Raw genomic sequence first — 14633 nt, 5'->3', positions numbered from 1 at the left:
CAGGCATTCCAGAACAAAGGTCAAGAGTATTTAAGGGGTGCCTGGTACCATATCAAGTCTCCTTGGCCATCACAGGAGAGGTATGTGTGAATTATTACACAGGCCTGAGTATTCTGAATACAGTGTCATCAGTTTAAGATGGCGGTTACACATCCCCACCCAGGATATATAAGTTCCTGGATGTTTATATTGGAATCAGCTAGATTAAGGTTATTAAAATAACATGTATGAAATTTATTTCTACCTTATAATAAAAAACAAATTTAATTTAAATAATTTACAAAGTTAGACATAATTCTAAGAATGGTGAGAACAAGATTAAGTTACCTGAGTACAATTGCTTACTGTGGAAGTCATAGTAATACCAATTCTCTCATGAAGGAGAATTATAGTGTTGACTGTTTCCTCATTTCAGTGGCTGTGCATTGGTTAGATGTGCATTGCAAAATGTAGTTCACAATTTTATCTCATAAAAATGCTATACTTATATATAGAATGTGATTAATTTTGGCCATTGGTAAAACAAAGAAGCCATATTGGCAATAATAAATGAGAAGAAAAAGATTGTTTGGGGGCTACTTTTCTCATTGAATCAACTTTCCTTTATCTATGAAACAATATGAAGTTCTTTGAATAAAAATAGCAACCTAACAGAAACTAGTGAAGTGAAACCAAGATACTGAAAATCATTGTCTGAACATGGACAGACATCAATTTAGTCCTAAATAAGTGGAGACTACGTGCACAGAGCCTACTAACAAGTAATGTCATTTTGCCGTGCTTGTTTCCCTAAAATGTCTTCAGATGTGTAATGATCAGGTAGAGACAGGACTCTAATTAGTCAATATTTATGGGGAGCTCTGATGAATTGAACATGTTTCTAATGCTCATATCTCATGAATTTCCTTTAAACACATTAATCTTTTTCTGTCCTTCACATTTAGTCCTTTCTCCCATTTATATTGATGATTTCATTGAGTCTAAAAGGTAAAAGAGCAACTTCGTTCTGGTTTACAAGCCACAAGGTATTACTGGTCTACCAAAGCAGCTTATGTGTCCTTCCTATGTATGAAACTCACTTCCTTTATCGTTCTAGTGCCAAAGAATTCAGACTGTGGGTAGGAGCGACAAGAAGAACAAAAGAGAACCAGTCCACTCTTCAGCAACTTCTGTTATGTGAGTGAAGAGATTATCTACTTCATACTAACAGGCACCACTCATGGTTTCAGAAAACAAAAAAAATCAAAGGTAATGGTGTGGGTGATGGGCTGCATACCACAGTCTAGTCAAGGCTCTGCAGCCACAGTCTGATTTCCTATGCAATTTGTTACCTGATAAGAAGGAATAAAACAAAACAGAGCATCTCTAACATGTCAGAGTTGTGCTTGTATGAGATTTGGTTACTTAAAATTGCCCAGCTGCTAAGTAATTCTTCACTTTGTCATATTTTAAGTTCTAGGTAGGTGACAGTCGTGGTCCATTCCAGCTGCTGGTGGGCAGCAAGAGAGTTGCCATCAGAGTACCAGCCATGGAAATATGAATGATGGCAGCGAGTATTGATTGATTTTTCTAATCTACTCTGTAAAATGTCAATTATGGGTTGTTGAAATGCAGAAATGTATTCTAAGAAATATGCATTCCTTTCTTATTTAACATCATAGCTCATACTGACACAAACCTAGACAGTGTACAACCCATTGCTCCTAGACTACAGCCATTCCACAGTACCATGTTAATTATTATAGACTAATGTAATATAGATGGTATTTGTGTACGTAAATACAGGAGGGTGTGGTTAAAACATACCTAGCAATAAGAAATATTCAAGTCCAGAGAAACAAACAAAAAAGGTTTCGTTTTTCTAGTATTGGAGATCAAATCTCCTACACACTAAACAAGTGCGATACCAAGCTGCATCCTCAGCTATTATCATTTGCTCATATTGGAAACCCCCTGTGCATGGCACATTTGGGTATGTGTTATTTTTGAGGTCTCGCTTTGCCCAAAAATTTTTGTGGCCCATTGTGTGCCCATAACAAAGTTGCAAAAACAGAAGCTAGCATTTAAAAACATTAGTGCCTATGTTTCTGCATGTGCCTTCATGTCTGGAACATGTGCATAGCTGCCTTTAGATGTCAGAAGAGGGTTATGGATCCCATGGAACTGGAGTTAGTCATTTGCTGCCCAGTATGGCTGGTGAATCAGGACTTGGTGGCCTGGATGAACAGCAAGTGCTCTTAACTGATGAACCATCACTGCAGCCCCAAGAATTCAATTTTTCTTGTCAGAAGAATTCACCAGAAATGTAAAATGGCATAACAGCAGATATGGGAATTGCCTAATGAAAGAACATATCAATTTGTGTCTGCCTCCCTTCAAGGTAGATCAAATACCTTATTTTTGTCTCTTTAGTTGTTGATGTAGTATAGTGTGCACCCTTTAAATATGTTGGTTTCTCTCATTAAGCATGCTTGGGCATTCCAATAAAAAGATAAGATGTTTAGTAGTTTACAATCTGTGTTGTCATAATTGTGGATAGGGACAAAAGGAGATAGAAAATCAACCATTCAGTGTCTCGTTAATGCATTTAAGTCTGTAAATCCTGCATATCACACTTTACAGTTTATTTGTGATGGGTGCGAGGCTAAGCTAGTTTAGTCTTTGTTAAATGGGAAATAACTTTAAATCATTTCAGCTTACTTCCTTCTGCTTCAAAATAACTTCATCTGTTGGTTATTCTTTTGAATATGTCATAGTCCCAAATGATCTGTGTATCAAGTGTTATTCCAGCAATGTGTTTTGGATGGGTGAGATTGCAAGAAATGTTAGTACACTGCATATTTCTCTTTTTAAAAATTTATTGATTTTTAGATTTGTTTAACTTTAGTTCTCACTTTCATTCTTTATATTTCTTAACAATAAGTATACTATAACTTACTTCTTGTTGCTTTTAAAGGGAGAACAAAAGCAAAGTGAATCACAGTCGACATTTGCTTTTAGAAAAGGCCTCTTACACCTAACACCACTCAGCTTGAAAAGAGTGACTTGGAGAACAATTGGTATGAACTCAAAGCTTTCAAGGCATTGACACAAGATTGAAGGACTTGAAAGAAAGAGAAAATTGGACCCTGAGAATCTGCCCTGCTTATTTTCAAACAATCAATGAGAAGAGCACCGCTCTCACCAGTCCCCAGCACTCTCTTTGCACAATACAGACTGCAGAGCCTCAAGGGCTTTTCTTTAGCTTGTTGATTTTTCTTCATCTGTACAAAATTATGAGAAAACAAAATAAATGAGAGAAAATTCTCAAGGACTGACTAGGCTACTGTATTCATTAATGCAACATGGACCGCACTGTAGATGTGTGAGTTCAATATCTCAGCAAAAATAAATAAATAAATAAATAATGAAAGCAGCATGGCATTTGTTCCTCATAAACACACAATGAAGTTCCAAGAGTTATATGTATTACTTTAAACTAATATTAATGAATAATTAGTTGACTAGAAATATTAATTTCTTTCTTGTCAAGTATTTTGCTTATATAAGGCAATGTGGCAACTATTTGTAATCTGCCTATTTATACATTGACACAATTGAAATATATTAAATTGCTTTTTAGTTTATCATTTTCATTTTTGTGTTTGTTTTATCTTGATAAGACAAGCCAGCATATTGCTAAAGATATTGGTAAAGCTAAATTTTTTACCAGTGTAATTACACTTTTTAAACACTATAAATACTAGTCTTTGAAAATTTCATAAATGTATACAACACATTTTGGCAATATGCATTTCCAGTTCCTTTCACCAATCTGTATTGGACCCCCTTAACACAAATCTCTCCCAATTTCATGGGTGTGTGGCTGTGCACTGGGTCACAGACAGACTACCAGTGGCCACCCAGCCAAAGGGAAGTGATTCCTACCCTGGGCAGCCAACAACTGTCAACAGCTCCCTAGCTAGAGAAGGGAGATTGGGAGGCTCTCCTGCTTTATTGGGGAGTTTCAAAAACTGCTTTGTTAAGGTTGGGAAATCACCAGGCTCGGAGTTTATTTGTGAAATGGGCATGTCGCCTCCAGAGGACAATATTTCACAGTGCATCATCCCATCCTTCAGCTCTTTAAAAATATTTTTATTAATTTATTCATATTACATCTCAATTGTTATCCCATCCTTTGTATCCTCCCATTCCTCCCTCCTTCCCATTTTCCCCTTACTCCCCTCCCCTATGACTGTGACTGAGGGGGACCTCCCCCTGCATATGCTCATAGGGTCAAGTCTCTTCTTGGTAGCCTGCTGTCCTTCTATGAGTGCCACCCTCTTCCACAGTATTCCCCAAGCATTCTGGGGCACAGTATATTTGAGTGCTCACACTTGTTTATTCTAAGCACTTTGAAACATATAAGACTTTGTATTAGCCACCACCCACTGCAATAAGATGCCTTATTGACCAAGATTGAAAACGGGACAAGTTTATTGATATAAACAACAATATTTTGAAGGCATTTCACAAAGTGACCATTTAGGAAAAATATATATATCAGCGTTTTCTCACTTAGGCCCCATGGCTTCTCTAGCTATGAATGGGGAATGGATATTGAAAGCTAAATGTTCATGTGGGGTTGGGGACAGAGAGGTGTGGGGGGGAGTGAGTATGGAGATGAGTTAACCCTAACTAATGATGCACAAAGAAAAGTTATGAAGTCCCATTGATTTGTAAGGAATTTGAACAAAGTACTCCGCATGAGTGAGGGCCATTACTCTCAGAAGACATGGATTATTAAATGAAAATCTCAGTGTTAGCCATGGATTCCCTTCCTATGAATTACTGGTCAGGGAGGCACAAACAGGATCCGGAGCTGTACAGCTGCTTGCTGTTATTCCTGATTATCCACAGTAACAGAAAAGACCAACACTTCAAGATCAGTATGAACAAAAATTTATTTTATATTCGTTCATATTCTAGAGTAATGCATAATAATATGGTGTGATAAGTGTAACATAATAAAATCATTATTTTCTCTCTTCAGGTGTTTTAAGGCCAACTATTTGGCACTTTTTAAATTACTTCCTGTTCACCTCTGATATGTACCTATTATTGCATGCAATCCTTTTCTCTTTTTTCCCCCAGCACATCCTTTCTAGTGTCATTCTATGATGCTATGAGTCATCTTGTATATTCAAGGACCAATTGTGTTAGAAGTTCCTGTTTTTATTGTGGGGGAACCATGTTTACAAATATTATCTGCAATGGCTGCTGAGTATGCCGGCTCGCAACTGTCAACTGACAGAGAGCAAACACATATTCACCTGTTAATGTGTATTTAATACATATATTTCTGTGTTCAGACACATACATTTTTAGTTCCCTAAATACAATTATTTAATTTGAACATCATATTGATTATTTTTAATTTTTCCCTCTTATTGGTTAACCATAAGTCCCCCGTGAACAAACAAATATCCGCCACCTGTCACCAATATACTTAGTTCTTTATCCTGGTGTACTTCTTTATGACAATGATTAAATTTTAATTCATCTCCCATTTACCTTTTGTGCCATTGAATGATGTTTTAATGTCTTTAATACTAAAGACTCTGGCTTCTTTCCTTTTTTTTAACTTTTTGAAAGAATATCTCACTAGTTATCCTGTAGTGCTTTCTGTGTACCCTGAGGTGACTCTGAATTTGTGGAATTTCACCTTAATCTCAAGGGCTGGGATGACGAATGCAAGCCTCCATGACCAGCTGATCTTTCTTTTGTTTTTCTTAACATTGATGTATTTGTTTTACATGTTTACATAAACACTTTTGCATTCCTCTATTCTTTCTTTACTCACACTTGCATTTGATATCCTTTTAAATGGTACAAAATACTGTGCTGGACTCTTGATATAAAACTTATCCAATTAATAAGTTGAATATCATAGTTTATATTTTAATTTACCTTCATTTTTAGTTTTCTTTTTTATTTGAGTAAAATTATTTAAAACTGTTTCGTGTTATGTCTATGGAGTGTGTAGTCCTATATGGTTATTTATGATGTTTTAACACATTTTAAAGTTTTATTATATTTATCTTGATATAAATTTAATTACATGACTACTCCATAGGTTATTATACTTTTTACCCCTTATCAAGGAAACTTCCTTTCTCAACAAACTTTAACAGAAAACCACAACTAATCGAAATGCAGCAATGGAGCCCAGTCCTGATGGCTACATCAGCAAAACACTCCCACACTTACGGCTCAGACATTGTTGCAGAGCAGGAGGGGAAAAAATTGTAAGAGGCAGAGGATCAGGGAGTTTGCTGTGAGACTGAGCCGGCATCTCCTAGAAATGTCAGAGGCACACTCATACAGTCTCACCAACATGACTTTCTAAACATGACCTGAAAAAGGATGATGCCAACAGACATGCTAATGTGGAAGTGGGAAAGCTGGGGAGGCTGCAATCTTGGACAAAGAACTACAGTCAACTAGAGAATTCAGGAGAAACAGTTTTCTTCTGGAATAGCACAGCAATTACTCATCCAATACCAAATGACCAGTATTCCTTTTCATATGGACAAATTGGAAAAATATTTTTAATTTTATTATTCTTAAGGTATTTTTATTCCTTAAATAATTTTAAAATTTGAGTGTATTTTATCATTTATTCACCTTCTTCATGTCCTTATAGATCCTCTTCCCCTCCCCTACCAACCAAGCACTAAATTCTTCTGCAAAATACAAACGTATTCAATACAAAAACAAAATCCCCTGAACCAAGAATACAAAATAAAACACCACCTAAAAGAAGAAAGAATGAAAGAAAGAACAAAAAACCATCCATACTGTAACTAAATAAGTGCACATAAAAATTGTAGCATTTATTATATTTTGGCCAAATATTCCTATACCTGAGGCCTGTCCTGGAGTCATTGATATATATCCACTGCCATTTTTTGGATAAAATGGATTTTCCCGTTCACTCTCCCAGCAGTTATAAGAGACAGTACACTTGTTAACCTTTAATCTAGCTGCTGGGTATTCATTCATTTATTATTCATTCATTTTCAACATAACAAAATATAATAAGTCAAAACACAAACAATCACATCAAAGTTGGACAAAGACAAGGCAGCATCACAAGAAAAAGAGCTCCAAGGCACAGGAATCAGAGACCTACGTATTCGCACACTCAGGAGTTGCATAAAGACGCTAGACTGGAAAGAAGACCTGGTTCAGACCTATGCAGGCCCTGTGCTTGATGCTTTATTCTCTCTGATCTCATCTGAGTTTCGGTGCTATTGATTTAGGAGGCTTTGGTTCTGCTGGTGTCCCCCATCGCCTATGGTTCTCCCAATCTTTCTGCCTCCTCTCATGGGTTCTCTGAACTTTGAGGAGAGGGTTTAGGTGAAGAGATCCCATTTAGTGCTGAGTCTTGCAAGATCTCACACCTGTTGTTTAATGACTAGCTGTTTGTTTCTATACTTTTTCCCATCTGCTGCCTTAGGAAGCTTCTCTGATGATGGCAGAACAAGCAACTGAGCTATGAGTATAGCAGGATGTAATTAGGAGTCACTCTACCACTACATGCATTTGCTTTTTTTTTTTTTTTTTTCTGAAAAATATTTGATTTTTACCTTAGCTCTCTGGCCTATCTAGTTTTAGGTTCTTGGTCACCCAAGCAGTGTTGGATATGAAGTGGACATTAAGTTAAATTATTGCTTGGCTACTCCTGCAAACTTTGTGCCATGTTTTCCTAGTGTATCTTGCAGGTAGTACACCATGGCAGATAAAGGGTTTGTGGCTGGGTTGGAATTTATGTTTCTTTCTTTTTTGATAGAGTTCAGATCTATGTTCATATGGTATATTGGTCAGTAATATAGGTTTAAGAAAAATTGTGGCATTATAAAATATTTATCTCAAAAATAATCTGAGCTTTATAAGTGGTAAGGATACTTCACTATTAAAATTTAAAAAACAACAATGACAATGCCATAGTCAGAATTCTTAAGGAAAATATATTCTTACATATATGTGTGTGTGTGTGTTTGTGTGCATGAGTGCATATACATATACATTCATTAAGTTTCACTAGTGTTAAGTACAAAATTCTTTTCATGGACAATTTCAATATACCCACTTTTAAGACATTTATTTATAATTTACTGTAACCCTACACAAGAAAAACACTGAGCAGTATCCTTAGTAAGAGGAGGACAACCTTACACAAGTTCATGCATGGTTCTTGGTTGGTGCTTTGGTCTCCACAAGCCCCTCTGGGCCCTTCTTCTTTTGAAAATTCTGTCACCTCCAGGTCCGTTTCTCCTCCACCTTCTTTTCCACAAGACTTCCTGCACATTGCCCAATGTATGGCTTTGAGGCTCAGCATCTGTTATGAACCATTTCTTGGTGGAACCTCTCAGAGGACAACTCTGCTAGGCTTCTGTCTGTAAGCATTTCAGAGTGTCATTAATAGGGACAGGGGTTGGATCTCTTTCATGGTGTGGGTCTTGTGTTGGGCCAAGCATTGTTTGGATATTCCCTCAATCTCTGCTCTATCTGCTCTATTTTTATCTCTGCCTATCTTGTAGGAAGGGTAATTTGGGGGCAAAAGTTTTTATTGGATGGGTTGGTGTTCTCCTCCCTCCACTAGGAGTCTTCTCTAATAGAGGGTGTCCTCTTCGAGTGTCCACGGCCCCTGCTACTAGGAGTCTCATCCAGAGTCCCCCTCATATCCTCCCAGAGGCCTAATCTGAAGTCTTCAACTTGTGACAGAGGTGCCCCGACCCTTAGCTTCTCACTGTCTCTCTTTTCTGCAGGCCCTCTTTCCTCTTACCCCTGTTCTCCCCAGGTCTGATCACCACACTCATTTGTCTTTGTGCTGCTTATAATACCTTGTTGTTCGAATGAGAATAGGCTCGATAGATAGCCTCATGTGTTTAAACATTTGGTTGTCAGTTGGTGGAAGTTTTTGAGAAGGGTTAGGGGGTGTGACCTGTTGAAGGAGGTGTGCGGTGGCCTATGAGGTGTCAAAACCCCATGTCGTTTCCAGGGTTTCTTTCTCTCTGTATCCTACTTGTGGATCAAGACGTGAGCTCTCTCAACTGGTCCTGTTTCAATACTTTATCTCCACCATCATGAACCGTAACCCTCTGAAACTGATAGAGCACATTGAACATCTTCCTTTATGTCTTTATCATGCTGTCTTGTCGCAGCAAGGGGAGTAACTAATACAGGTAACACCAAGCGTCCATTGTTGCAGGGTGCTTAATCACACTGTAAACCCAAATATATTGCTGTTTACCGGAAAAAGTTGTTTCTAGTTGTGGTGTGGCTCAAACCTGCCACATATCCTTAATCCAAGTACTTTCTGCTTGAGTAGTAAAAGCAGGTTTAAATAATGTTAATATTAGATCAAGAGGCAAAAAAGAAACTAGTTGACAGGAAGTAACCATAGGAAAAACTGTAGAGAGTAACAGGAAGTCAGGAGGATGTACAGGGAGATCCAAAGGAACTAGAAGGGAGGAAGACACAATTTGAGGTTTTGTTTTTGTTTTTGTTTTTGTTTCTTTGGTTGTTTCTTTTTTTTTGTTTTGTTTTGTGTTTGTGTTTACTTGTTTGGTTGTTTTTTGTTTTGTTTTGTTGTGTTTTTCTTTTGGAGAAGATTGTACAGAAGGTGAGATGCCTTTTGGAACACTGCCTGAGGACAAGGTCAGCTGGTGCTTTCTCTGGCTCTTTGAGCTTCAGGCTTTCATTCCAGCTTCTGGGACCCGACTCTTTATTGGTAAAATTAAACACTTGAGATTTTCTTTAAAACAGCATTCCATTACAAAACATGGAAGCTCAGATGTATTCTGATGTCCATGAGTTTTCCCAGGCTTTGTTACATAGGCATAAATAATGGAATAATCAGTTACTGTGTTGAACTTTATCCCTGGCTCCTAAGGGTCGGAGTAGGATAGCGTGTCTCAGCATCTCAACACCCTAATGGCAAATTGGTCCTTCTGCCAAGGCCAATATTCATCCTGAATCATCTCCTTAATAGGAACTGTCAGGATTCTTCCTGGATAACAAATACACTTCTGTCACTTGGGAAATGTTTAGAATTTATAAGCTATTTTCCAGAAACAAAGGACAAAGGTTACTCAAATTTTTACTCCATGGGAATTAGCTATCTAGAGACAGAAATATCATAATGAAATAATATTATGAGATGAATACTTATAAATCATATTTTCCTTAATCAAAATTTATGAGTACATATTACAGAAATTTTAGGCCAGCAACATGGCTGCTCTGGCAAGGAATGCAGACACAACTTTGATTACAGTATGATCTGTCTAGAATACAGATATACTGTTAGTACACACCTTTAATGTCAAACATTATAAGTAAGAATAGTGTTTAGAAGGAAGCAGGTGTATTTTAAAGTAATGTCTAATACAGGGGTATACAAAGTGAAAAATCGGAGAAAGATGTAACGGAGTGAAATGAGATAGGATACAGACAACTCTCAGGTGAACAGGCGGAAAGAAAGGCTCCTTAAGAGCAGTTCAGGGAGAAGGGCAGAGTGGAGTTTCATGCAGTTCAATTGAATGCAGCTGAGTCTGTTCAGTTCATGCAGTCAGTGCAGCTCAGTTTATGGAGTTCCGAGGCAGTTTTTTCATGCAAAGCAATTCAGTCAGAAGCTGAGAGAAGCCTGATTGAATCAAGTAGCTTAGAGAGGAGTTTACCCAGGCAGCCAGCCAGAGAACAGAAAGAACTAGAAAGGATGAGATTATTCAGGAATAAGTCTTGGAGGCTAAGCACATTCTAGGCCTAGATTAGCAGATAGAGGCTGGAAGCGGAAGCCTTCAAGGTAGGTGCTTACATAACATTAAGCCTAGTCCTAGGCATAGATAGAACAGAGATATAAACATTCTGGGCTCAGCCCAAGCCATGTATTTGTAAACTTTGGGTACTTCTCTCATCTCATCCCCTCTTCCAAAGAAATAAAAACAACATTTACAACATATAGCATATGTTATGTTACACTTAAAAGTCGCACCCAAAAGTGTATGTAAATCAAAAAAGTCATAACAAACTTAGAAAAGATGAGAAGCAATAAGATTCCCAAAGCTATATGAATTTGCAGATTACATATGATTCCTTATTTAAATTGGCAACAATGAAATGAAAAAAATGTGATTTAAAAAATTTCTGACAATGGTAGGTATTGATTTTGAAATTTAAATATGAGAAGTTTTATTTGGAAATCTACAAAACCTTATATAATAGAGAGACGATATCATTCAATAACAAAGCATTCTAAAAACCAGTGAAATTGAAGTGGTAGAGTTAGTAATATGAGGCAATAGTACGTGGAGTATTAGTACATGGAGTTAGCCATCACAAAGATGTATGAAACTCAGGAATTAAGATTGTGGAAAAGTTAGTTGTACTAAATCAAACAAAGGTGCACCTGAAACAATATAATTAACCCCAGGAACTCCTTTCCACTAACACAAGGCAGATGGGTGTCTCATTAAAATACCTTCAATAGAAGGCAGAGTAGCTTATACTATAAGAAAAATACCTGCAAATAATGAATTGGAAGGTAGAAAAGAGGAAGAGAACCAATTAGAGAGAGAAACACACATAAGCTATGCTGATGAGGGCATATTGATAAATTTCAGCATACACACAACAACCTAGTCCTGAAGAAAAAGCCTTTGTCATCAAGAGACAGCAACACTAAATCTGGGAGACACCCTACCTAGTAGGAGTAGATCTAGCTGACCAAAATTTGAGAAATAATACATTTCTTTTATAGCTATAGTGATGTAATTTCTCTGTGTGGCAAGATTGTAAAATAATGTTGATGAACATATAGATAAATACTATAGAATAAAAATAGACCTGTCTTCTAAAGGAAGAAGAAAAGAAGTATACTAGTTGATGGAGAAATTACAAAAGCACTAGATATTTAACTAGATTGTATCCAAGAGAAAAAAAAAAGTGCTGAGCAATTGCTTTTAATACGTACTTTTGAATGTGAAATTTCTATGAAGGACGTTGTCACCTGCTTGAAGGCTTTTTCTGCCTGCTGAGACTAGAACTTTGCTTCAGGAAGTATTTTCTTATAGCCATTCAAGTGTTACTTCTTTGTGAAAATAGACTTTACTTCACAAAGCAAGTGCCTTGGCCACATTGTTCATGCAATATTTTTGACACATCATATAGCACTTTGACCTTCATCTTGATTCATTATTTTACAGCTAAAGAAAAGCATAATTTGTTGTTGTATGGCTTATGGTGTGATGATAATTGGGTTCATGTTTTACACAGAATTTTATGTAACATATAACAGCAAGATGATTAATAAATAAAAAGTTGTTAGGCAGATTTATCAATAAACCCTAATTGCCTTTGATACATCATTAGTACCCTTCTCTATGTCGTTTTCTTTGATTTGGATCACATAGCCAAGATTAGGATCTAGCAAACAATGCACTATTGTGAACTGTGTACTGGTATCACTCAGAAATTTCCTATCAATGTGTGAGCTGGTTTTTCAAAACTGCAATGAAATTAGCTGAGTCACATGGCTTTATAATTTTAAGAAGGTAACTTTGTGTATGTTTTTAATTTGTGTGGCTGAGGTTCTGTCTGACTTAGTTCATGTTTGAATCACACCTTGACCAGCAACAATGGCTGGAATTTGCAGAGGGTGAGTGGCTACATCTCAAAGAGGAGCTGAGAGAATGAATGTAAGCAGAGCCAAGCTGACTTTTTTTCTGACTTTCTTATGAAAACTACCAGAGAACCGAGTGTGAATTACTAAAGGACTGAGGAAGACAGATTTCATACCTGCCATGGCTGGATGACAGACAAGCTATTCCCACTTTTTAAAAAAATTTTATTCCCACTTTTAGAAGATCCACACCTCTACAAGTACCAGATTGAGACCAAGTAGACCCTGGGAATCACAAACCACATTTGAAACGGAGTAACACACTTTGTTGTTGAATGGAGGTGGGGGGAAGTGGGGAGGAGAAGTCTTCACATGTGTGTTGTGTAAAGTCATCATTAAGTTCTTACAATTCAAGAAACGCCAAAGTCTGTTACTTTTATTCACTTGGCCTTCTACAAAAATACAATGCAATGCAAAACAGCTGATTAGAAGACTAATACCATCACAGAGTAAGGCAGTCACACATTTGAATGCATTCTGAAGATGGCCTACTGGTGAAAACTCTCCAATTTTATCGAAATATGGATAAAGTAACAAATGTAAAAGCTGGCCCAGGATTTTTTATGACTAGTACTAACTAGGGTAGTTGAAAGGGCGGGAGAAAGTGCTAGTAAAAGCAGGCCACCAAGATAATTATGTAATTAGCCCCTGATGATAACCTTCATGTAAGTGTTCAATAATTATTTTTTCTCTGAAATCTTGCTGTATGCTACAACCAAAACGACAGCATTATATCCATTACTTAAAAAGTCTGATCCATATAGCAAATTAACGTTAGACTCAACTTGGAGAGCAAGATTTGCTTGGATCTGTTTCTGAGTATTTCACAGATGTGAAGGCAACATCTAACGAACATTTCTCTGTCTTTTTCTGTGAGAAAGAATAGTACCTCACTCACCTCATCAACCTTCAGGGTAGAGCTAGCTGTTTTTTTAACCTGGAGGGGGAGACCTGGTGGCATCAGAGGAAGGACAGCAGGTAGCCAAGAAGAGACTTGATACCCTATGAGAATATATAGGGGGAGGTAATCCCCCTCAGGAACAGTCATAGGGGAGGGGAATAATGGGAAAATGGGGTGGGGGGAGGAATGGGAGGATACAAGGGATGGGATAAACATTGAGATGTAACAAGAATAAATAATAATAATAATAAAAAAGAAATAGAACAATAGTTTCTGGGAATTCCTGTCTCCCAGCACCTTACCCTAGTTAAAACTGACATACAAAGCTCCATAGCTACCAGTTAGTCTCCAATCTCATTTAAACATCCTATTGTTTTTTTAATGCCAATGCAAGTTTTGACTTAGTAAGATAGTACCAGCCCTAGTGTACTTGCATTTTTGATATCTGTTTACAAAAGAATTTCTCTAAATACGATAGAAATATCCACCAACCACCAGCCATGTGCATTGTCACTCATGCGTTTATAGGAAAGAAAACGCTCCAGGTGATGCAGGTTATTTTAGCAGATCATGTGACCCAAAGTAAAATGACCCCCAGTAAAGCCAGCCATAGTGTTTGACATGGCTGGAACAACATTTGGGGCTGCCTAGATATATCAGGGTTACAATTTTATTTGACAGGCAATTTTGAGACTACAATTCATGTACAAAATTATGATTGCTATTCTCTAGCAGAAATAATTTTGTTACTAGTTTTAACAGAATCTCATTACTTAATGCCTTTGGGGAAGGGGAGGAGCTGATGTGAATAAAATGAAAAGAATATGAACACATTTTTAAAAGTAATACAAGGAATGGCTATTAAAGGCTTATCTTTTTATTCTATTAAGAGACTAGGGGCTACTTAAAACTTTTATGACTTATACATTTACATTTCTTGTGACAGAATATTGAACAAGTCCTTTTACCTAAGTGACTAAATTATATGCATGAAATAATTATACT

The sequence above is a fragment of the Acomys russatus genome, chromosome 12 (assembly GCF_903995435.1).
Source record: "Acomys russatus chromosome 12, mAcoRus1.1, whole genome shotgun sequence".
NCBI lineage: Eukaryota > Metazoa > Chordata > Mammalia > Rodentia > Muridae > Acomys > Acomys russatus.
This window is presented reverse-complemented; position numbering follows the sequence as displayed.